This window comes from Polypterus senegalus, chromosome 7, assembly GCF_016835505.1.
Source record: "Polypterus senegalus isolate Bchr_013 chromosome 7, ASM1683550v1, whole genome shotgun sequence".
In the NCBI taxonomy this organism is placed as follows: Eukaryota; Metazoa; Chordata; class Cladistia; order Polypteriformes; family Polypteridae; genus Polypterus; species Polypterus senegalus.
The window spans coordinates 159,981,203-160,006,637 of NC_053160.1; positions in this window are offsets into that span (position 1 = coordinate 159,981,203).

The following is a 25,435-nucleotide window of genomic DNA, read 5'->3' on the forward strand; positions in this document are numbered from 1 at the left end:
ACCCCAGACTTTGTATTTGTGTTTTTATCATTTTAAATACTACTTTGTTGCTACATTTCTTGCATATTTTGAATGTTTAAAATGATATGTAGATATAGGGCAACTGGTGTGGGGAAATTGACACTTTCTTTCCCACAGGGTTAGCATGCTGAAGGAGACATCCCAACAGTGGACAGCACAGTAGAAGCAATACATTTTTGGTTACTAAGTGGAGTTAACCAAGGTGCTATCAGCCTTCTTGTGTTCTAGGTTAATCTGCGAGGACCACTGTGTGTCAGCTTGTAGGCCTAGGTTATATTTGGGGGCACTTGAAGGTGTTTTGGCCTCCAAGTGTTTTGGTTGTTCTTAAGGGCAAAATTATATCAGCTGTTAGGCCAATGTTATATGGGCTGCAAGGCTCCAGGGCAGTAGGGGACGAGTTATGAGAAAACATTATAAGAGCTGAGCCTTTTCAGTTTAGGCAAAAGAAGATTAAGAGGAGACCTAAGTGAAGTGTTTAATAGTACAAAGAACACCGGGACACAGTTGGACCCTTGTTTAAGGTAAGTTTCACACAAACATTGGGAGGTTTTTATTTATACAGAGAACCATAGACACTTGGAATAAGTGACCAAGTAGTGTGGTAGACAGGATTTTAGGGACTTTCAAAACTCAAAGTGATGTTATTTTGGAAGAATTAAGTGGATAGGACTGGCAGGCTTTGTTGGACTGAATGGCCTGTTCTCATCTAGATTGTTGTAATGTAATGCTATGATGCAGTATCTGGAACCCCCCATGTATTATTTACACAGAAGCAAGTGACAGACTATGCAGGCACCTCTCATAATTAGTGCTTATGTGGAAGTGGACAGGGTTTGTGTGTGTGTGTGTGCATCTTTGTGAATGTGTGTTAAATGTACAGTACAAGAGTCGACACATCCAAAAATGAATTTGGTGAGTCCCACTTACCCCATGATAATATGGCCTCTATTAAGTGTATTGTTTGTGGTTTACTAGTAACTAGGAACCCTACTACATGGAACAATCATTTGAAATTTGGAATTGTAATAGATAACCTTATTTAAAAAAACAACAACAGCAGTACTGTGATACTAACTCATTTTCTCTTGTTTTCTAGGCTTTAAATGACAATCCATCACTGTAACAAGTACAAAATCAGACATTACATACTGTGCCACCTCCATATAATGTTTCTCAGCACTGGTATAATTACATAAAACACTTTCCAAGAAAGACTCATAATGACAAAGGTGTCAGATTACAATGGCTAATGGTCATTTCTGAGAATGAAACAAGAAGATCTGAGTGTCTTACACCAGAAGCCAGTAACAATTTTATTATTTCAAATAAATTCAAATGACTCTGATCCTGATAAAAAGCAAGAAGGAAATATTGTAGTGAGACTCTGTATCTTAGCAATGGTAGCACATAAATTCTGCAATGTAGAAGCTTACAGCCACATACCCAAATTAACCCTGATGTAATACATTACTTTGGCATCTATTCTGCATAAAAAATCAGTCTAATGTGCATCTTGGATTAAAAAAACAATAACTGAAAAAAGAATGATTGAATGCTGCTACAAAGGAGGAAATAAAAAGCTTTGTGTATATTCAGAACTAGGAGTGGTAGAATATTTTGGCCAAAAAGCAGTAGAGACCATTTCATTAGGAAAATTAAAGACGAACACAGCACTGGTGTTTTGTGATGCCCTGTTCAGGTTTGGCTTCTGCCTAATGCTCATTACTGTTCAGGCTACAAGTCTTAATTTGATTACACAGATTTTATAATGAATGTAAGTAAACAGAATTACATTTCTATTAGATAATGGCCTTATTCATTTGGTAATGTATTTATTTGTTTTCAATGATCTGATTGGAAGATGTCATACAAAAATGAATGTATCAGCTGTAATCACCACTCATTTGTTATCTTTACTATCCTTTTGTTATTATCACCAAACACAGTGAAGTGCATAAAGGATGTTTATTACTATTGCCATTTTGAAGGCAGCGGGACAAAACAGAAATTACAGTAAAAACACAGTTAATGGGGGGGATTTGAAAGCTCCTTGCCAAAGAAATAAACAAATAAAAATTATTCAACACACATAGAAATTGAATATTTGCTCAAAGGATAAACATAAGCAAAACTTACAAAGACCTAAGGTGTTAGATGGGGATGTGTACAAGGCTAACACCCTGAATCAATTTTTTAATAGATTTTCCCTCCCACTGCCACCTTGTTCCAATGACTAGTCTCCTTTAAAAATAACAGCAGGTCATGTCACTTGCAGAAATTCTCAGATGAGTGAGTGTAGAGGCAGTGAACTCCTACAAGTACTTGGGAGACATCAATAACAGGTTGGACTGGTCTCCTAACACATAGGAACTATATAAGAAAAGGCAAAGATGGCTCTTTTTCCTTAGGAGACTGTGTGTCTTTAATGTGCGAAGTGATATCCTTCACATATTCTATAACTCTGTGATGGCCAGCGCAGTTTATTATGCTGTGGTGTGCTGGGCAGATAACACCACTTCAAGAGAGGCCCAGTAAATCAACAAGCTAATTAAAAGGCAGGCTCAGTTATGGGATGCACTCTGGTCCTCCTGGAGGTAGCAGAGGAGCAGAGAATTAAAACAAAAATGAGTGCCATTATGATATGTCTATCTATCTATCTATCTATCTATCTATCTATCTATCTATCTATCTATCTATCTATCTATCTATCTATCTATCATTAGGAACTGTTTTAAAATACATGCTGCTTTTATATATACATATTATATATTGTGATTGTTGTCGCCACCTAATTGCCGTTCCTGATGGCAGCAGCTGCATGAAGACAGCTCAGTAGGTAGTTTGATGTTCATTCCTCTCTGTAGCTCTACTCTGACACTCTGTTGGCTACTCACTGACACTCTGCTAAACAGTAAACCAATGCCAAACTAGCACAACTGCTCTTCGGAAACTCCCTTGTAGACATTATTTCAATTGGAAACAAGTACACTCTTAACTTGCCCTGCACAGCTCACCTGCGTGCTTACCTTGTAACGGGCTTGTCGCACAATGTTTATAACATTTAAAACTGAGTTATCACCTACCTTTTCAGGTCTCTCCTTTCCTCTCCTGTCTAGACTACATCTGCCCAAACCCAAGCCAGTGTTTCTCAGCTACAGAACCCACACAAGAAAGATGGCTTTGTGTTCTGTTAATGTGAAGAAGGGAGATAAAAGCAGGATGACTGCCACCATTGCTGTTCGTATCTTGGGTGCTTACATGCACACACTCTCACACCCTACATCCAAATTAAATGCAAAAACGGTAAGTTCACATATCCTCCAGTCTCTGCTTCACTACCCTACTTAGTTATATTTATAGCAGTGACAAGAATATATGTAATACTCTTCTTACTCAACATATTATTTTAAAACACACAATAAACACAATCATGGAGCTGATCTCATTCAGACACTACAGTTAACAATGACAATAACCAGTTGCTGGTTAATCGCTTTGTCAATCAATTTATGAATCACTGATTAATAAAGAAATAGAGCAGTGCCAGAATACTTTAAATTCTAATAAATAACATGCGTTTCTCATAATGAATCATTGGAGGTCTGCCATTGAAACATCACCATGCCTACTATGTTCTTTCTGTACTTTAATGTTAAAAATAATTTACACATCTGCTTCATCAAGCTGTGTGACTCAAAATTGATTCTACAATTTTTTGCATTTTCATGTTATTTATTTATTTATTACTCTTTAACCATTATTTATCACAATGCATTTGTTTCCCTGGGTGGTTTGATATATAGTAAGTCAACCCAAAGCTTTATTCCTTCTTGTCACCACTGGCTTGGCCTATTTTTAGGGGCAAATGCGTAATTACAATACAAACAAAGCCAACATTAAAACAAAGTGTGCAGTCCAGCTTCACAGGATTGAAGTGTAACAAGCCAGGTTGTATCAAGTCAAACACGTATAAGATGGCAGCAGCAAGTGCTCCAGCTCACATACATAGAAATCCAAAAGATAGCATGGAGATAACAAAAAATGTAAATAAATAAAAGTTAAACATAACATGCGGAGTAACACCATTAAGCAACTGGAGGGAAATCACAAAACTACACAATTAAAGTAAAATTGTATTGTCTGTGCAATTTATATCCCCACCTTATGTTCAATTCTGCAGAAAAAGTTATAAACAGCTCCCACCCATAAATTGTTATTAACTTTAATAGGCGGCATGTAGAATGGACATATCTTGATCAGCAGTAACTGTGATCAATGAAATTCACCAAAGAATTTTTCACAGAGAATTTCCTGAGTTTGTTGGTAACATTAATAACCAAATGTTTACCTGCAAATTCACTTTGTGGCTGGCTTATGTGAAATTATTTTCCTGTAACCCATTACGCTTTGAAAGCCTGGTGTGACATGACAGAGCCGTAGCAGCCAAGTTGGGTAGGGATGTCACAACCTGATTTGCCCTATTTGTGTTGCTAATGTGCAGACCTTTCAAGCATTCGTACTGTAAGCGTACTCCACTTCACAGTTTATAGTGCTACCCAATCTGCTTCATGCATGCGTGAATAAATTACAGTGTATAAACATGTTTGTGATGACAGCACTTGATTGGTATTTCAGCTGGATGTGCATCAACTGACAGTATTTTCATTTGAGGGTTACACTGGCTGATCATAATGAGAAAATTATGAAAATACTTTGTTGTTTTGCATAGATTCATTGTACAGTGTGTCTTCACTCCTGAATAAATGATGTTATGCTCCTCCCTATGTAGCACAAATTGGGAAATGACCAGGGGCCTGGATATCTTCGGCACTTATTAGTGTTTTAGCCTCCACTCCCCATCAACTAGGAAGTACCCCCTTAGAATTTTCACGCTCTTGACAGCCACATTTAGAGCTCTAAACAGGAAAAAAGAATGATTGGCCCATTGAAGATCATAGGCTATAGGCATACTTCAACTGAACAGGTTGGTAAGGGGTGGGGGTTGCTCTAGAAGATTAGGTTTAGGATTAGGGTTAAGGCCTCCCTAACAACACCATTGGTAGTATCAGGGACAGCCCCTCAAGTATGTAACGTTGATCCTTTGCATCACAGGCTGTGTGGGTGTTAGTGATAGTGATAGGAGTTCAGGAGACTCAGACAGACATAAATGGCTCGGAGTATTGTTGAGCTGGAGTATCATTTTATCCCAGAGATGCACAATGGTTAGCACTGCTGCCTCACAGCTCAGATCACATGTTTGGCCATAATAATCAGGCTGGTACGTTGGAAGGTGCTTCCCTATCTCTCAAAGGCACTATAAGACCATTGCAACTTTATACTGTAATTCACTAAAAGCTACTTCAATTTCCCCTTTCCCTTTGATTTCAATGCATTATGCCAATTTCTTGAATATTTCTATGTTTTCACTGAACTCAGGGTGAAGCCAATTAAGCACGGTTTGCTTATCATTAATTAGGAAGTCATCACAAGGCACAAAAAAGGTGACCTGATGTGTTGAATGTGAGCACATTTATTGCTCTGTGCAACTTGTTGACACCATTCTGTTCTGCACTCTTAAGTTGTGCCACCCTAAATCTGAGTGAATTACAATCCAGGAAGAATGCCACAGTTTACATTTCACCTAACGATGACTTAAATATATATATATATATATATATATATATATATATACATATACAATATATATATATACATACTATTTTCTACACGTTTTTAAGAATTTTTAGGAGGTTCAAATATGTTTGGATTTGGTGTTGACTGTGTTTTTGGGTTTACCCCAGTTATGGTTGCAAGACATGGATGCTATCCAGTGACCTGAGATGAAGATTGGACTCCTTCGATACTGTGTCTCTTTGGAGAATCCTTGTGTACAGCTGGTATTGACTTTGATTCCCAAATGAGGCACATTACCTGAATTACAAGGAAGCATCAGTTATGGTACTATGGCCATGTGGCATGATTTCCCAGGGTGATGTGGATAACAGGATCCTCATTGGTGATGGACCAGGCCAAATTGACACCCACGTAACACCTGGCTGTGGCAGAGAGATGGTCATTTCCAGAGAGTGGGACTGGACCGTGTGTCTGCCTGGGGGGTTGCCAGGATCCCTAGCTGTTTTGTTGTGTGGTGGGTGCAGCAATGCTTTGTACCAGTGCATGTTCCCTCAACCTGACCTGACCACACCAGGTTAGCTGTCTGCTTCCTAAATCTTTTTCTCCACTCTTCATGTTCATGTGCATGTGCATCAGGTGAGAATAGTACCTTTCACATAACTTTCAACCACGTCTTGTTCATCTTTGTTCTGGGCCTCATTTCTTCCACCGCCATCTTGATGCACTCCTTCACTTTGTCTTTCGCTGCATATGCCCAAACCATCTTAGTCTATTTCTACTTGGCACAACACCTATCATATCTACTCCAAGTCTCTGTCCTAATTCCTCATTTATCTTTCTTTACTCCATAACACTTCACACATCTTTCTGACCATCCTCATCTCTGTTCATTCCATCTGTGTTTTATGTTAGCCACATTCACTTAGCACATCTTACTCCCTTCCATGCCAAAGAGGCATCTTCAATGCACCTCTTATTCTTGCAATCAATAGGTGGTACAGATAGCAGACCTTTCCTACTTTCTCAAGAAAAGCTCCCTTGCTAATGTACAGTCCTAATTGCTAATGTATATTTTCACTTACTGCATCTTCGTCTTGTACCTATTCTACAAACTAACATCACTTTCACTGCCTGCAGATTACCCTTTACTCCTGTAAATATTTTTTTCTCCCACGTCTGACCACCTGTACATTTGAATGACTTTCTTTCAACACTTCTGCTGCACACAGTGAATGGGCATGTATCTGTATTACAACAGTTCTAGACCTTCTACCCCTTTGCCTCCAATCACCGCTTTGAACTTTCCTAAATTTACCTTTAACAATTTTGCTTCCAAACTGTCCATTTTAGTATCTACTCCTTTAATTTCTCTTCACCTTTTGCCATCAATACAAGATCATCTGTGTTGAAGCTCCCATGGAATCATTTGTGTACTTCTTTGATCACAACTTTCATTATTAGTATAAAGAAAAACAGTGGCCTCAGAATCTACCTTTTGTGCAGTTCCACCTTCACCTCACAACTTCAATTTTCCCCATCTGCTGTCCTGATGACCATTTGTGCTTTCACATAGACTGACACTACAGCAGACACTAATTATTAAATCTCACCTAATATTCTCAGTGTTCACCTCACTGCCTCTTGCAGCACCCTGTCAAATGTTTTCTCCAGACTTTCAGATTCTTTCCCTTCACCTGTGGCTAAATATACATAGTGTTTGAAATGAAGCATATGACAAAATATGTTAAGCCTCTATTTCCAGAAATATGCAACAAATTTGAAAATGGAAGCAAGGCATAACATTAAGGTGCATTAGGGGATTTAGTTAACTCATTAGAAAGCTGGAGCATTTTACATATTTTATTTACTTTATCAAAGAGTCAGTTATCACGTTTTTGTTTATTAAATATTTTTGTAACAATGAGTCATATTAAACAATAACAGCAATAATAGAAGACAATTACATTTGGTAGTAGACTACATTAAAAATCTTTTTAACAGCACTTTACAATGTCATGTAGTTAAAAATGTTGCCCAAAAATGCTTGTGGCCAAGTGGTTTGCGTAATCAATGATACCCTGAGTCAGTAGCGGTCAGTAGTCATGTACTGCTGGTAGGGCCTGAGGTCCTGACTAAGACTGACTCAATCACCCTGTCCCTGTCCCACCAAGGGTCCGTCCAAAGTGGTGAAACTTCCTGAAGAACCTAATTGTCCTGCAAGTGTCTTGCCACATGGATTTCTGACAGGAAGTAAAGCATTGTAATTGAGGAATACACACCCTCATTGCCACTGATATCTGCAATTCTGTTTCGCACAGAGCCAGTTCTAGGATTTTTGCTGCCCTAGGTGGAGTTGTAGGCCCTGTCACCTCCTTTGCTTCGAGAGGAACCATCACTGCCTGACCTGTACATTGAGACCTGGAGACAGGACTTAGGACAGCAAAGTATTGAAGACCTTGAATTCACAATTTGAGAATGTCGAATTATAGCAACGTCTGTTTACAAGACTGTCTCAGAAAAATACACTCTTAAGGGGTGCCATTTCAGAAAATAAGTAGGAAGCGAGCTATATTAGTAATCTTTATTACTTATTGCTGTATTACTAAAACTATAGGTTAACTATAGTTAATTTCTATAGTTGTTTACATAAGTCACCAGCTAAACGTTTGCCTTTTGATATTGGTGACATTCTACATATATTATTTTTTAACTAAGACATTACCTTACATATAAATGTCATTTAAATTAATAAAATAAATTGAAAACCTAGCATAACAACAATGTGTGAAAACCAGTGAAATTGAGAATATCATGATTAACTTTACCCACAATTCCTATTTACCCTATGCTCATGTATGCAAATAATGCAATCTACTGATCCAAAAAACCTCACAACTGCTTTTGCGTGCCCAGAACACACCTCACAAATAGTGGTGAGCAACAGAGGATGATATTTGCTAAATTTTAACATAGCTTTTAATGCATGTCCATTTGGGAAACTATCATAATTTGGGTTAGCAATTTACTGAAGAGCTACAGTACTGTTACTGTTTTGATCGTTTAATTTTATTTCACCATGTCTGTCTCTTCTGTGCTACAGTTAGAGGATTATTTTTATTGGCATCATCGTCATTGTTGTTCTTGTTATTTTTGAACTGTCTAGGCCGCCAGACATTAAGAGTGAACATCGCTAGTATGCAAAAATAATATATAACAATATAAATGGACAATCTCTTTGATTGCTAGTATATGAAAATAATATAAAACAATATAATCATATATTCGCTTCGAGTCCAAGTGTTTGCAGGTCCGTATTGTTTATAAAAAATGTCATGTCACCCAGGGCCCATTCAGGGCAACAGATTATGCTGTGCATAGTGCTGAGGCACACAACATAAATATTTCTACATGGGTCTGCAGTAATGGGCCCTGACCACTAGAGGGCTCCCTGGGTGCTTGCCTAGACCGCCTATGCTCATAAAAGCCTGCCCTGATTTGGCAGGATCTTCAATCACTAAAATTCTGGAACACTATTCATTGACCAACATTAAGGCAATGCTGCTCAGCTGTGTCTTCTGTTGGAACGGGCACGTTATCTGCATGGCTGAAACTTGGCTTCCCTGGATGGTCCATATGTTGAACTTACCAAATGATACCAACCTCAGAGTGACCACAAGAAATGCTGGAAGGATCACTTGAAGCATTCTCTCAAAGCCTGCTCGATTCCATATAGGCAGCTCAGGACACTTGCTAGGCGTTGCACGCTTTTGAGGTTGGACCATTATTGATGGATTCCGTCAATTTTAACAGCAACGAACCCATCAACAAGAGGAGAAGAGAGCAGCAAAACATCTCCATCAACGCTTGCCTGCTGCCATTCTTACCCCTGAGTCTTCTTTCCCCAAATTGAGCTGCTTTCCCAAAAGTGTATACACAGGGAAGGGAATGTCAGAGATAGACAAATGGATGGACAGCATAATGATTGGATTGATGGACAGCCATGACATATTTGTTCACTCAGTGCTTACTAAGTGTCACTTGTGTAATTCCTTTTCTCTTACAGATATGTCTAGACAAGTGTTATTTTTTTCATTTTACTTTTACAGTTAATATATCTCAAACTGCCTTAGAAGTGAGGGAGTGTATCAGAGGTGAGGCTTATGTGTGTGCGTCTCTCCGGGGATCTGACTAACGTGTATTGGGGATCCATTTTGCTATCTAGAGCAGCTGTCAGATGAGTAAAAGAGGAAAATATACAAGTTGAAGTAAATTTTCTCAAAGTAAATTTAAACCAATGGAATAATCTGTAATTGAAGTTGCACAGAATGTGCGAGTTTGCAAATTTACCAATACTTTTAAATGGAGTTTTTGAAGTTTCAAAACATTGTACAGCACAATCTATTCCAGATATCTCAATCAAAATATCTTTCCTAACCAATTATATTTCAATACATTTTGCCCTCTGTGAGACAAGTTGCTTGATGCGGTCATACAGACAGACGTGGCAACCATAGTAGATGCCTTTTACAATATACTAGCCAACCCGCGGCGTACCATACGCCGCATAATCAGGCCGGTTTTTTAATGATTTTTAAGCACAGGGAGAAAATTAACATTTGAAAAATCGGTAATGTAATAAATCAGGAAGAAAAGCAACATTGTAACAATGCACGGAACGAACCAACACACAATCGTCCATGACTGAAAACTGGCGGACAGCCATCGCTCATGTGCCTGCCTCCAACTCGTCACTTGAGTCGTTGTCATCTTTGCACAGTCCAGATGCACCTGTGACTCACATAGACTTTCCGTGTTCCTGCAGGAGCATCTAAGAAGACGCATGTTTGTCGCTGATGCGAATTGCTGTATGTAGCATGTAAAATAGTTTGCTATGGTGCACGCGGTCGTGCGTCGTAACTGAAAACTCGTTTTTTAAAGACTGCTTAGTTCATTGTGTTTTTACCTCAGTTGTAAAGGATTGTTTTAAGGATCCCATGGGATACCCCTCGCAAACCATTTTACATGCTGCATATGGTGATTCACCTCTGGCGTGGCTCCTTCCTGCGTGCACCATAGGTGTCTTACTTGTCGGCGGCTTAGTGAATCCACGCCCTTTCCGGCGTGCGTTCCATGGTTATCTTGCCTTAGTGAATTATACTGTATATATAGATTGTATGTGAAACTGCACCTAAGAAAGAAATACCAACATTTCTAATACTGTATAATAAAGATTGAATTTAAATAGTTTATATTAATGGTCTGTTTAATTTTTAAGCAAATCTTATGCTTAATTCAAGATGTTTTATAATACATTTTGAAAAAATAGGACCCAGTCAAACTGATTTGTGCAGATTATGCGGTCCTCAGATTATCAAAATGCTTGTGTTCTCTTTGAAAGCCTTTACAGTCGCCCCTCTGCACTGTCCATATAGAATGTTCATCGTGTTTATGAAACTGTAATAAATGAAATGTATAAGGCAGACATCATAAAGTAGATGTTACAGTGCTATTGCAAGTGAAAAAAAATGTATTGCAATGCTTTCTCAAAATTCATGGCCTAGTCAAAGTTTTTCTGCAACTTTCTAAGTATCAATTTATTTTAAGATTTTTTTTAAATCAATATAAAACATGTTCTGATAAAATGTATTGGCTTTGATATTTACAGGTTCTGTAATTCAGTTTTAGCTCCAATTTCAATTTCTTTTTTTGTAGTTTACCTTTTACTGACAAACTCAGTCTGATTCATGCATTCACAAGCATAAAACAGTAAAGGGTAGCACAGTGACACAGTGGTTACACTGCTGCTTCATGGATCCAGCATCTTGAGAGTTTGCACGTGCAGGGATTACAGTCATTTTCCAGTACTGTGTTTTTCATTTTACGTTACAAAGATGTGCATTTTAGGTTAAACTGCAATGGCAATTTTTTTGCAAGTAGTCAAAAGAAATAAATAACTAAGTACCAGTCAGCAGAAAACTGGGAATGCCAAAAATAAACCAAAGGTCCTTTCAGCTTCTGAACGTTTCTATATGCTGTACACAGTTGTTGGTGTAACACATGCTAAATGCACCTATTGATGATGGGGAAGTGAAATTGCCATTGATTCACATCAAGATGTATTACAGTTTAAAGATTTAGGCTGTGGTAAACAGCTGATTGTCTGCATCTGTCTGAGAACCATCTCCTTATAGAATAAGCTAAATTAGTAACTCCATTAATCAGCCGTGCTAAGGCCTTCTGTGAACACTGTGAGCTTCGTGGTGACATCAGCTGATCTGTCTCTGAGTCAGTGTCACTTTTTCTGAGTAGCATTGCCACTACATTCCATTCGTCTACAGTGAAAATCCCATCCTCGTCGCCAATTGAATTGCTGTGGACTCACACCATGACCATGCACCTCATTTTGACGATTTACTCTGTAGTTACTGCTGGTGGCCAGCCGTGAACTCACCACTTCTTGCTCAGAAGTAATCTTGTTACAGCATGAACTAAATAGGGAGCTCCAGCAAATGAACACTATGAGCGGAGTGCTTCCTAGTGATGTAGTCTGATCTTTCTCTCACTCTTTCTGTCAGCCCGCCACCTTTTCTGGGTAGCACCACCACTACTCTTTCTATGGTGCAAACCCCATCGTCATTGCCAAGTGTCATGGACTCACACCATGAAGCATTTCAGTTTGAAGATCATCTGTAAACACTGGGAGCGCAGCACTTGTAATTAATGTCAGCTAATCTCTCTCCGTTTATCAGCTCCCATCTTTTCTGCACAGCATCACCACAACACTTGTCAGATTCAACTCTGGCAGGGTCTCATGTTCATTGAGTTTAGGCTATGTGAAAAATATCAGGTTTTCCATCCAGTTTTCTGGGTACTTTCCAAAACAACTGGGCCAGTTGCAATTGGTCAGGTTATACAATACGCATAAATATACAAATAAAACATGTTTTTACAACATGTGGCAGAATTTCTAGGCTGTTAGAAATTATTGAATCTAAAAATTCCTGTTAAAAACGGAACCAAGAGGCCTAATTAAACAAGGTCTCAAATTAAAACCGGAACCAAATGCCTGCTGACACCACTGTTCTCTATGGACTGTGCTTGACTCCTGTGACTGAAAAACTTGTCTGATTTGAATTGTGTGGAAATAGTTAAAATGTTGTTCTTTCAAACTAGCATTGGAGTGTTCTGTAATTGACTTATTTGTAAACTACAGATGTGAATGAAGTTTAATTTGTTATGTTCATTTATTAGCGTGCAATGATATAAAATGCTTAACTCCATCTGTTCAATATAGGGATCAAATACAGTTTCAGAACATAAATCTAGTTTATTTTGCAGTGAAGCATTGAAAGTGATTGCCTAGAAAATGAAAAGTCAGTTGGCTCATTAAGTGAGTCGCATGTACTATAATTACATTAAATATGCAAAATCTTTCCAATCATTTTTCAACATGCAGCATTAAACCAAACTGTTATATCATTTTTGTCATGGCTACTTTGACTGTTTGTTTTGTGTGAATTGACTGTTTGCTGCCTAGTTTTGAACTGCAATCTACAAGATGGCCTGTCTCTATCTCGGACTCATGATGTCACTCTGCGAGTCACCACACTTGCCAGTGCTGTAGTTGACTGAAAGTACTTAAGTTTCACACGTCTAAAAACCTCCTTAATATTGGCCAGCATAGAAAGGTGGAGTAACATTTGCTAATAATTAAGTTAAGTTAAAAGTTATTTACATTGCATAAACTTTTGAATGGGTTTAAGACTACACCAACTTATTATAGATACTGTAATGCTCACAGGATTACAAGGTATAAAGTAAATAACTATTTACAAGTTTGTTTTTCCCTTAATAGCTGTTCTAACTATGTTATATTTCAAGGGGTATTGTGCTTTAAGATAGAAAATGCCAAGAGTGCTTGGAAAATTATAAGAAATATACCAGCAGTCCCTGGGTTACGTACAAGATAGGGACTGTAGGTTTGTACTTAAGTTGAATTTGTATGTAAGTCAGAACAGGTACATAAATTTAAGAAATGCTATTGTTGATCGACTGTAACCAAGTGCTCTGCCAATGAATGATGGAGTTTCACCTCTCTTCGACCTTTTTATTATTTCCACTTTATTTTCCATGCTGATGGTTTTTCTCTTCTTTAGTGTATCGCCAGCACTTGCATTGCAGATTTGTGTTGCAGAGATATTCTTGAAGGGTGAAGACAAAAGATTAAGATCTCTTCTGCACAGTACTGTACACACTATCACAGCAGGAAGGCACCAGTCATCAACACATCTGATGTACTGACAAGAGACAACTTCCTGCTATGTACGTAACAGTACAAGCATGCTATTGAGAATGAATGGGGGCATCAAAGGGCGGTTCATCACCAGCCCACCTCACAGTCACCTCCACTACAGTATATTGCCTAAAGCATCCGCCCACTGAGAACGAACATGGTGCGGCCAAACGCGGGTAGTGAATTGCTCCCATTCAATAGGTTGCCATCCGATGCACACTACAATGTTACCCCCTGCAGCCCTGTTCACCCTCAATGGTCGCCGTTCGTCCACAACTGGGTCACTGCTTGCAGCATTACCAGCTGCCCATCAAGAATGAACATGGCAGCCATGCGTGGTGGGCGGGCAGTGAAACTGCCTGAGGGACACTACACTGTGCGGTCAGCAAAATTGCCCCCCTCCAGCCACCACTTGCAGCGTTCCCAGACCGAAGATAATGGAGCGGCAGCTACTGAGGCAAATGTGTCGTAGTTGCGGCCCCGTTCGTATGTCGTAGGTCGGATGTCCGTAACCTGGGGACTACCTGTAATCCTGTTGCCTTATGTCGTAAGACATATTCAGATCCTTGGCAACACACAGTTTTTAAATAAATAGACACATGCATGCTCAGGCTCAGGGTGGGTGCTGGTGAACATGGTATCGTGTTTCAAACAGCTCTGGAGTGTTTTTGGGGAGATTGGTGAGCCCACATTCATGTGCAAGTGTGCATGGCAGCCAATTTCCTCCGTTAGTGCTCTGGGGTCCATGATTGTGTATAAAAAGTATCAAAAGGACCCTGAGCAAGTGATCAAGGGACAAAAAAGAAAGACAAAATAGAGAAGAATGGTGGTTATAACAAATACAGGTATAAAAGGAAAGTAAGGGAGAGTAAAAGAAGGCAGAATCACGGAAGAGCCAATGCTGATGGAAGAGGAAGAAGTGACCACAAGGGGGCCAGGGGGGCCGGTACTCAAAGGGATGGATCGTGCTCTGCTCAACATTTGTAAAGGAGTGTGTATGATGAGGGTGGGTCCTAGGGAAAACTTTAGGAACATGGAGTCAGGATAATTGCAGGGATCCAAGCCTGTGTAAAGGTTGACTGCACCTGTTGGTGGAAATCTCACTGTGGAGACCCCTGAAGAGTAAGCAGTAGAGACGTCGGTTTTAAGAATGGAAGCACTGTGCCTCAAGATTGTTTTTTATGGATTATGTCATGTCATGCCACTTTCTAACCCGCTTAATCCAGACCAGAGTCACGGGGGCTGCTGCAGTCTATCCCAGCTGGAATAGGATAAGCACTTTGAGCTACTGTTTGTATGAAAATGTTGTATAAATAAATGTTGTTGTTGTTGTTGTAGGATGCAAGGCAGGAATAAACTCTGGAATTGGCACCAGTCCATCACAGGGTGCACAAAAACAAAGACATACACACAAACACTAGGATCAAGTTAGCATTGCCAGTTCACCTAACCTGCAAGTCTTTGGGCTGTGGGTGGAAACTGTACCACTGTGCCACTGTGCTTTCCATGTTTTTATGGATTATTTATTTATTTGCTTATTATAGATGGAGCACTGCTCTATTTTGCACTTTGACTTTGAAAATTAAAGCACTTTGCACCATCTCTGATTGTTATGGGTCCTCATTGTCCAGCTCATTCTCGGACATGACTTTTAATGGTTCAAAGAAGTATGACTGCTCCAGCCAACCTGGACTATCATACGTTATGCAGTAGAACAAACTAATAAACTAATTTTAACATACCTTGATGTATATTACAAAAAAATATGCACATTTCACAATAACAACATTAAGCTAAAATGATATATTTCCTTGACAAGTCCAGCTGGCTGACTGATGCATAAAATGGGATTTAAAATATCTTAAAATTGATTTAAATGGTGTTTTAGGTAACATAAAATAATGTTTATACATTTGGGATAAACAAATCCACACAGGATCTGAACCGAGCTCTCTAGAGCTGGGAGGCAGCAGCTGTGAGCCCTGTACCACAATGTTCCCTTTCAACCAGCCATGACATGCATTTGATGTATTTATTCCCTTTTACTGAAAGCTTCATTAAACAATAGCAATGGCCATGACAGCAAACACAGTACATACTCATATAGTTTTTGATGTGATAAACTTTTTTGAATGTAAATTGTAAGAGTTGATTATGTTGGCCATTCATTAGTCAAAACAGTTGACCATGGTGACAGATTTGTTCATTGTATGTACAATGAAATATCACAGGAAAACTACAATGGATGGATCAAGTCAAGTCAAGTTTATTGTCATGTGTCCATATACTGTACTTTCATATCTCCTCAAAGCAGCTGACAAAAATACCATTAAAAGAAAAGGAAAAATGAAAACAAAGTATACTTAGCATACAACACACAAATACACTCCCTGAGCAAAAAAAAAACACCTGTACACCTCCTGATCCATTCGATTATCTAATCAGCCAGTTATGTAGCAGTAGCATAATGCACAAAATCCTGCAGATACAGGTTGAAGCAATGTGACCTCAATGAGTTTGATTGTGGTATTGTTGTTGGTACCAAACAGGCCGGTTTGAGTGTTTCTGTAACTGCTGATCTCCCGGGACTTTCATTCACAAAAGTCTCTCAAGAATAGTGTAGAAAATAAAAAATCCTGTGAGCAGCAGTTCTGTGGTTGGAAATGCCTTATTGATGAGAGAAGACAGAGGAGAGTGGCCAGACTGTTTGCTGACAGAAAGGCTACAGCAACTCAGATAACTGCTCTGATCAACTGCGATGAGGAGAAAAGCATCTCAGAATGCTCAACATGTCAGATCTTGAGGTGGATGGGATACAACAGCAGAAGACCACGTCGAGTTGCACTCCTGTCATCCAAGAACAGGAAGATGAGTCTGCAGTGGACTCAGGCTCTGCAAAACCAGATGAAGACTGGAAAGACATAGCCAGGTTTAACAAATCTTGATTTCTGCCGTGTGTAAAAGGCTTGTGTGTGTGTATTTATATATGTATTTATATATTTTTTGTCACACATTTCAGAAGTGTGCAGTTTTAATATTTATTATTTATAAGCAAGTTCTGTCTGTAACATAAGGCCTTGGTTTCACAGAAAATATTAATTTCCAAAAAATCTATTAGCATTGAGATTTTTAGCACTTGTTTAGAAATGTGTGTATGAATATGTTGTGCAAGATTCAAAATATTGATGTCACTGTTGGCACAACAATTCAAAATATGTTTGAACAATAATTTTGATATCCATGTGGTACAGTAGTACCCGTTGACATTTGGATAATATAAAAAGTTGGAATATAAAAAAAGTTATCTTTGTCATTTTCTGATGCTAACCAGGGACTTTCCAAGACTTGTAATGAAAGGACAAAGATTATTTTGGAAAATTATTCTGAAACACCTATACTTGTGTCTTTTTTTAAGTTTTTTTGTTTTTCTTTTAATTAAAACATGCATCTGCTTTACCTTGTATAGCTTAATCAGTTGACAAAGGCTGACTTAATTGGAAAACTATTACATAATTTCAAAACTAGAAACCACACTCATGCAGTAGAATGGTGGTTATTAAGGTTCTGTTGAAAGTCTTTTCATTCCCTTTGAAGGCATCTTAAAAGGATAGTCATATTCTCTTGTTTATTCTACAGCTAGGCTTTCCAAAATAAAAGCCAAATGCTCATTTAAAATAAGAATTCTGCTTAGAAGCACACTATTGTCAATGTTAATAGCATTTTGAAAACTAACAAAGCGTGTAATCATTAAAAGGAAAAACATTTTGTTTATTTAAAGACTTGATATTTTAATATTAAAAATAAAATTACATTTCTCACACATCCCAAACACAGTATATGGCCAAACGTATTTGTACATCCTTCAATAAATTGATTCATTAGAATGGGTCATAGTGAGGAGCTCACTAACTTTAAAGGTGGTGATGTCATAGGATGCCACCACTGCCGCAAATCAGTATGTGAATTTTCTGCTTTGCTAGATCTCCTCGGCGAACAACATCTCAGCCACAAGGTGATAGACAACACAAATTCACAGAGTAGGTCCACCAGAATGCTGAAGAGCACAAACACTGCTTATCCTCTGCTGTATCACTAAGAACAGAGTTCCAAACCGCCTCTTGAAGCAACATCAGCACAAGAACTGTGCTCCACTAGCTTCATGAAATTGGCCTCCATGACTGAGCACCTGCACACAAGCCTAAGACCACTATGCTCAATGGAGAGATGTAAAGCACACCACCATTAAGTAGTGGAAACACATTTTCTGGACTGATTAATTACAGTATGGTTCACTATCTCAAAGTCTGACAGATGAATCTGGTTTTAGCTGAAACAGAAGAACGCTATCTCCCAGACTGCATAACAACAACATTTATTTATATAGAACATTTTCATACAAATGATGTAGCTCAAAGTGCTTTACATGATTAAGTAGGAGAAAAAAGACAAAATAAATAAGAAAATAGAATAGGGAACACTAATTAACGTAGAATAAAAGTAAGGTCCTATGGCCAGGGAGGATAGAAAAAACAAACAAAAAAAAAAAACTCCAGACTCCAGCATAGTACCTACTGTAAAGTTTGGTGAAGTATGGACAATGGACTGAGGCTGTTTTTCACGGTTTAGGCCTAGGCCCCTTGGTTCCAGTGAAAGTAACTGTTAATGCCACAGCATGCAATGACATTATAAATAACTAGCTGTGTAAGCCCGTGCTATAAAAAAAACCTGGGGTCCTAGAAACTATTGAAGTCGTCAGAAGAAATGGAGATGTCGAGATGTCAGGTAAATGAAAGGAACTACTATGGGCATCTGTCTCCTAGGAGGTTTTGTTTTCCCGATGCGCTCGCCTCACTTCTGTATTAGCAGTGGGAGAAAAGTAAAAGGGTACCATTTTACCGATGTGCTCACCACGTTTCTGTAATAGCTGATGAGCCAGTGACTCTCTCTTTGGATGTTTTGTTTTGCTGGCCTCGCTTGTGTATCCTTGGAGGTGCAGCCCTTAGCCCAACTCCACATCTCACTTCTAGGCTGGACAGACGCACACACGCGTAGATGTTTATATATAAGATTGTGCTTCCAAATTAGTGGCAAGAGTTATTACCAAATGTTTTAAAAATAAAAAACTGAAATATCACATTGACACAAGTATTTAGAACTATGATATTACACTTAAAATCTAGATCAGACACATCTTAATTTTATTGATCATCATTGAGATGTTTCTACACTTTGGAGTCCACCTGTGATCAATTCAATTAATTTTAAATGATTAGGAAGGTCTCACAGTTAACATTGTGTATCAGAGGACAAACCTAGCCATGAAGTCAAAGGAATTGGTTGCAAAGCTTAGAGGGAGGATTTTGTTAATCCACAGCTCTTTAAAAGGCTATAAAAAATTCTGCAGCATTGAGAAGTCCCAAGAACACAGTGGCTTCCGTAATTCTTAATTGAAATATGTTTGGACAACCATTCCCTTCCTAGAGCTGGCCAAGAACCCAATGGTCACTTTGGCTGACTTCTAGAGAACTTCTATGGAAATGGGAGAAACTTCCAGAAGGGCAACCGCCACTGCAACACTCCACTTATCTGAGTTTTATGACAGGCAGGCCAGAGAGGAACCAATCCTTGGTAAAAAAAGCCTTGGAGTTTGCAAAAAAGCACTTAAATAACTTACAGACTGCAAAAAAAAAAAAAAAAACATTTATTGGTCTGGTGCAACTGAAATGGAACTGTCTTGCTTTAATTCTAAGTGTCACATCTGGAGGAAAACAGAGGTGGCTGTTCGATAGCATTCTAACCGTAAAACATGGTGGTGGTAGAATCATGATTTGGTGTTGTTTTTTACTGGCAGGGATTGGATGGCTAGTCAAGTAGGAGCAAAGTACCAAGATATCTTTAATGAAAACCAACTCCACAGCATTCTGGACCCCAGACCAGGACAAAAGTTCACCTTCCAACAGAACAATGACCCTAAGCACAAAGCAAAGGCAACAAAGCAGTAGGCTTAGGGACCACTCTGGGAATGTTCTTGCATTGCCCAGCCACAGCCCAGAATTAAACACAAAAGAACAATTCTCAAGACACCTGAACATAGCTGTCCACCACTTGTCTCCATCCAATCTGATATAGCTTAAAAGGATCTGCAGGGAAGAATGACACAAAATCCCCAAATCCAGGTGTGTGAAGCTTGTCACATAAGATCCAAGACGACTCCAGGCTGAAATCACTGCCAAAGGAGCTTTAGCAAAGCACTGAGTAAGGGGTCTGAATACTTGTGTCAATTCTGAAATATTACAGTACCACACTGAAAATGTTACTATTCGGCATAATTATCCCATTACATGTTCAATAGCTTCTCTTGTTAACAACAATATAATTCTTTTTGTTTTTCCAGTCTCACATCCTTTTTGAAGTCTGCAGTTATTCCTGTGAGTGACACCGTGCTATTCATGAATAGTCCTGACTGTATAATAGATAATTCAGATTTGTCAGACGTGGTAACCAGATGCTGAGGAGACCTTGACATAGAGGCTGACCACTGCATATTTCATTGCTTAGCTGCACACTCTGGCTGTGTTTGCACGGCCTTGTCATCAAGCCCATCTTTGGGTCTTTACCAGCAGGTCTTCATAAATTACTATGGTATTGTGTAACGTAATTTTGGATTGAACTTAACTAAACTAGTGCTAATGCAAAAATCTATTCAGTTTAATTTCATTATAAAAAATTACATTGCATATTTATAAAAGTAAGCTAAAAAATTAACTATCATATTTAAGGCAAACTGAAAAAACTAGTTGTATGAATGAGTATTGCATACAACATATGTAACTAAAAATCTTAAAAGAAAAAAAATGAACACTTTGTGCCCATTTACATCTTGTCATTGCTTTTAAGCATTTAGTGTGCCAATGCAGCAGAGCAACACTGCATATTCAGTCATTATCATCATCTTAAGACAATGTTTTTACATAAATCTCAAGCAAGTGGAAACATTTATTTACAGTGGGAGTATTTCAGGTGTGAGAAATTCAATGTTCTATATTCAATCTGATATCGCTTCTTTATTGCATGTACTGATTGAGGTATATATACAAGTAAGTAGAGAGCTTCAGAATTCTCGTTCTGGCTGGTATCGTCTGTCAATTAAGCACTCAAAAGTAGATTCTTACTCTGTTTGAGCATAATTTGTAAGAAATTACAATATTCAGATTGTGTTACCTTCAGTTGGATTTGTAAAATGAATGAATTGAATAGACAGAAGAACATTACCAACCAGAAACATCTTTAGTGGACTGAATGAAGCAGTGTGAATTAACCATTTGGACAAACATGACAGAAAACACGGTCACAGTGGATAGATTAGCAATACTGAAACAACATGTAGAATCTTTATATATGATACACTACCCATGGCTGTGCATTTGTCTGTCCAGGATTTTAAATCACTTGTACCTCGCAAACCGTCTGACCTATTGACCCGAAATTTTGCACACATATAATATGTGACGTCTACTATCCTCTTTTTATTTTTATCTTATTTTATTGTAGAATCAACTCTTGGTAGCGGGCAGCAGGGTGGCCATGGGGCACATATGTGCGGGTGCCGTTCTCATCCCTACCATGTCCGCTGTCACTTCCCCTACCTCTTCATACCTTAAATCATTCTTGAAGCAGATTGAAGACTTAAGTGCCAGCTTAAGTGAAAAATTAAAGAAAACGTATTAAGTAATTCTATTATATAGTACCTTTCATATCTCTATATACTTTGTATATAAAACCCAACATCTGTCTGTTTGTCCACTTTTCATGACAGAACTACTTAACGGATTTAGATCAGGTTTTTTTCTATAATTTCCTTGAACATTCAGGTTGATTTTGCGACTTTCTCATTGCGCTAAGTATCATAGGTTGCTTGCGGTACCGATTTATTTGCGCAAATTTGAGATATATGCAGCGGGCTCAGAGGAGGTGGGAGGGGCCCTCCTCACTCATGTGCCAGCCTCAGGGTGTGTACCTTACCTCTGCTTAGCTAGCGAATGAGAGAACTACTTAACAGAGTTAGATCGGGTTTTTTTCTATAATTTACTTGAACATTCTGGTTGATTTTGCAGCTTCTCTCATCGTGCTAAGAATCATAGTTTACTTGCAGGAGCGATATATTCATGCTAATCTGAGAGACAGAGGCTGCAGGCCGAGTGGAGGGAGCAGCGTAACATCAGGAGTAAGGAGCCAAGTGGGGCTCTCGTCACTGTCCTGTTTCACTACTACACAGGCGCGGCCGCGGGGGACGACTAGTCTATCTATAAACCATGTACCATCTGATGGCCTGGTGTGCTTTTTAGGGTTTGTTCCAACTGTGTACCAGCTTATGCTAGGATATTCTCTGGGCCCACACTTCTGAACTACATTAAGCCACTGCAACAATAGATGAAATTTAGATGTTCTCTGGTGACACTGCTTCCCAAAGCTGTAGTAAAGTTTGTCAAGCTGCATCATACGTAAATTGCCAACTGTCCTCACCTTTGTAATCTACAGCTTGTCATTTCTTTCCTCCTAATGCACTGTATCTGCTCTGTGTTGAGGATTTTTTAAATTCAGATGTACTTAAGCCTAATTAAATCAAGAAATGTTGGGCTAAAGTATGACTACTGAATATTTAAAAATATTCTTTGATTGGCAGTTTGTTTTAGCATTAGTTTTGAACTGGAGATTGGATTTGCTGCATTTTGTGCTTCTTAAACTTTTCATTATTTTGTTGTTTCACATGAAAAGGGGACTCAAAAAGTGACATTTTAAGATACGTTTACCTTTATTTGTTTTAAAACAGTTTGGCTATTAATGCTAAACAGTAATTATTGTGTATCATCTCTCTGCATATAATACACCATTACTCAAGCTTACAGCTCAAGGTCAGCACTGTACAGAAGAAATGTTAAAAAAAGGTGATTGATAGCTATTTGGTATGGTGGTGGACTCTACAAGACAGTGACAAATTCCAGGGATGGGAAAATTAAAGAAGAGCTATTTCCAAAAAGCTGTCCAACAAATAATAAAGCAAGCCCTAATGGATGAAGAAAAATGGCTTCAGCCTTCAAAACTTGAATCATAACCTTAAGGCAAACGCTTTTAAGCCATGCCATAAATTCCCAAGCTTGTTGAGATTGCATTTACATTTTAATGATTGTGATATTTGTTTTCTTTTATCCATCTTTTTATTGTTTATGCAAAATGAATAACTATAATGAATAGACTGCTTAGAGAATTGACAAAAGGAGGCTAGGGGATAGCAGAAGGAGAGGGTGCCTTTACAGTGTCCAGCTGGAAACTCACTGTAAAAGTCGTGTGACAAATGGGAACAATTTAATCAAAATCACAAAGATTTTCTCATAACAAATTCTACCCTTCTATAGGTGTGGGAAGGAATATTAAAAATGGCTCTGTAACAAGGTGCCAACCCTTCCTCAGACCTTTTCACATGGAAAGGTTTCCTTTTTGCCAGCTTTGGTTTGGTCTTTCTTTCAATTCAAGCTGTGGCCCCTGGCCCCACTTCCAGTGACAGAGCCATTTTAGTGAAAAATAACAGCCATTAGATGCAAGAACATTACTGTGTAATGAGGACCATTTACCCACAGTGGCCATTTGTCTCTTAGCTCAGAGAAAGGGAAACAAAACATCTTGAAGGTTTCCCTAGTAAGACATAATAGCTATAACAAAACCAGAAATAACTTCTTACTTAGATTTGGATAGAAAAACATTTCTGTTATCATTGCTGTTCAGGCCATAAACGAGTTCCACAACATACATGTACTTAAGAGCACTTTGCCAGCTTTCCAATTAAAGTGAATAGTGTTATTTCAGAGTAAGTTCAACTTACCTGTTTTGCTATGATGTATTATATGTGCATTTCGGGAAGGATTTTTTCACAGATTATTAAACAGTATTCAACAGTTCAGAGATCAAAGATCCATCTGGACAAATAAAAAATATAGGACAGATGAAGTGGACTTGCATTTTGTACTCTGTACACCTGACCATAAGTCATACTACTGTAGAGAAGAAATGTTAAAAAAAAGGTGATTGATAGCTATTTGGTATGGTGGTGGACTCTACATGTACTCTACACATCCATGTCAAAGACTGACGGTCAATGTAGGATATCAGACTTGTAAATATTCATAATAAATTGATTCCATTTATTTTCATTATTTTTCTGACTGTAACTATAATTTCATCCATAAGTGGTTTGTTCTGTCCTGTAATGTGTGTGTGTTTTTGCTTTTTGCTGCTCTGTTTAACAGGCAAAGTCAGACTATGCTGTAGGCATCGGGTGCACAACAAAGCAAGCAATCTTTCTTGTGCCTAAACTGGAACACCCACAGTGCAGCAATCTCTTTTCTCCAGCTAAATGTTAACCTCAATTATTAAACCATGATGCTGTAAAACCACTTGTCTTTCCATGTCTCATTTTTGAGTCATTTTGTTGTAAAAAGGTGACAAAACATAGGAAAAAGGGTGTAACTCTTCCAGAAAGAACTACAAAGCAGGCCAAGACCTTCACTAGCCTGCCTAGAGATGGTCTTACCCTAGACAACCAGTCCCCAACTAGACCCCCAGCTAACACCGACAGGCTCTGGAATGCACAGGCTTAAAATGGGGGCTGGCTTTGTTAAATGTTAAAAAAAATATACTTTATATTAAGAAAATGCACAAAAATGCCCTTCAAGGAAGAGGAACTGTCAAATTCAAGTCCAATACAAAAATCTTTAAATGATGAAATTAATTTGAGATAAAAGCAAAAAATAAAAATAGCAAAAGTGGCTTTGCATAAAAAGCAAACAAGTCTTAATATGAAATCCAAGAATCAAAAAGTCTAGAATAGAAGGCAAAAATTACACAAACCCAAAAGGAAAACAACAGTCAATGACAACACTTTGAAAAGGGACTCTCATGAAACTTTAATTTCTTGCTTAGGATGTGTACTGATTACTCCGGAAATACATATTTAACAATATTTCAGCAAAAAAAGCATGCGTTTCGTGCATACAACTGAATAACTGACATGTGAATTACATCCATCCATCCATGCTCCAACCCGCTATATCCTAACACAGGGTCACGGGGGTCTGCCTGAGCCAATCCCACCCACCACAGGGCGCAAGGCAGGAACAAAACCCCGTCAGTGCGCCAGTCCTCCGCAGGGCACACACACCCTAACGCACCAAGCACACACTAGGGACAATTTAGGATCGCCAAAGCACCTAATCTGCATGTCTTTGGACTGTGGGAGGAAACCCACGCAGACATGGGGAGAACATGCAAACTCCATGCGAGAAGTGAACCCAGGTCTCCTTATCTGAGGCAGCAGCACTACCACTGCGCCACCGTGCCGCCCCATGTGAATTATATGATACGAGTAATGTAAGATTTTTCTTCTTTCCTATGGATGTTTTTCATATCATTTGCCATTGAACAGCATCAGTTACT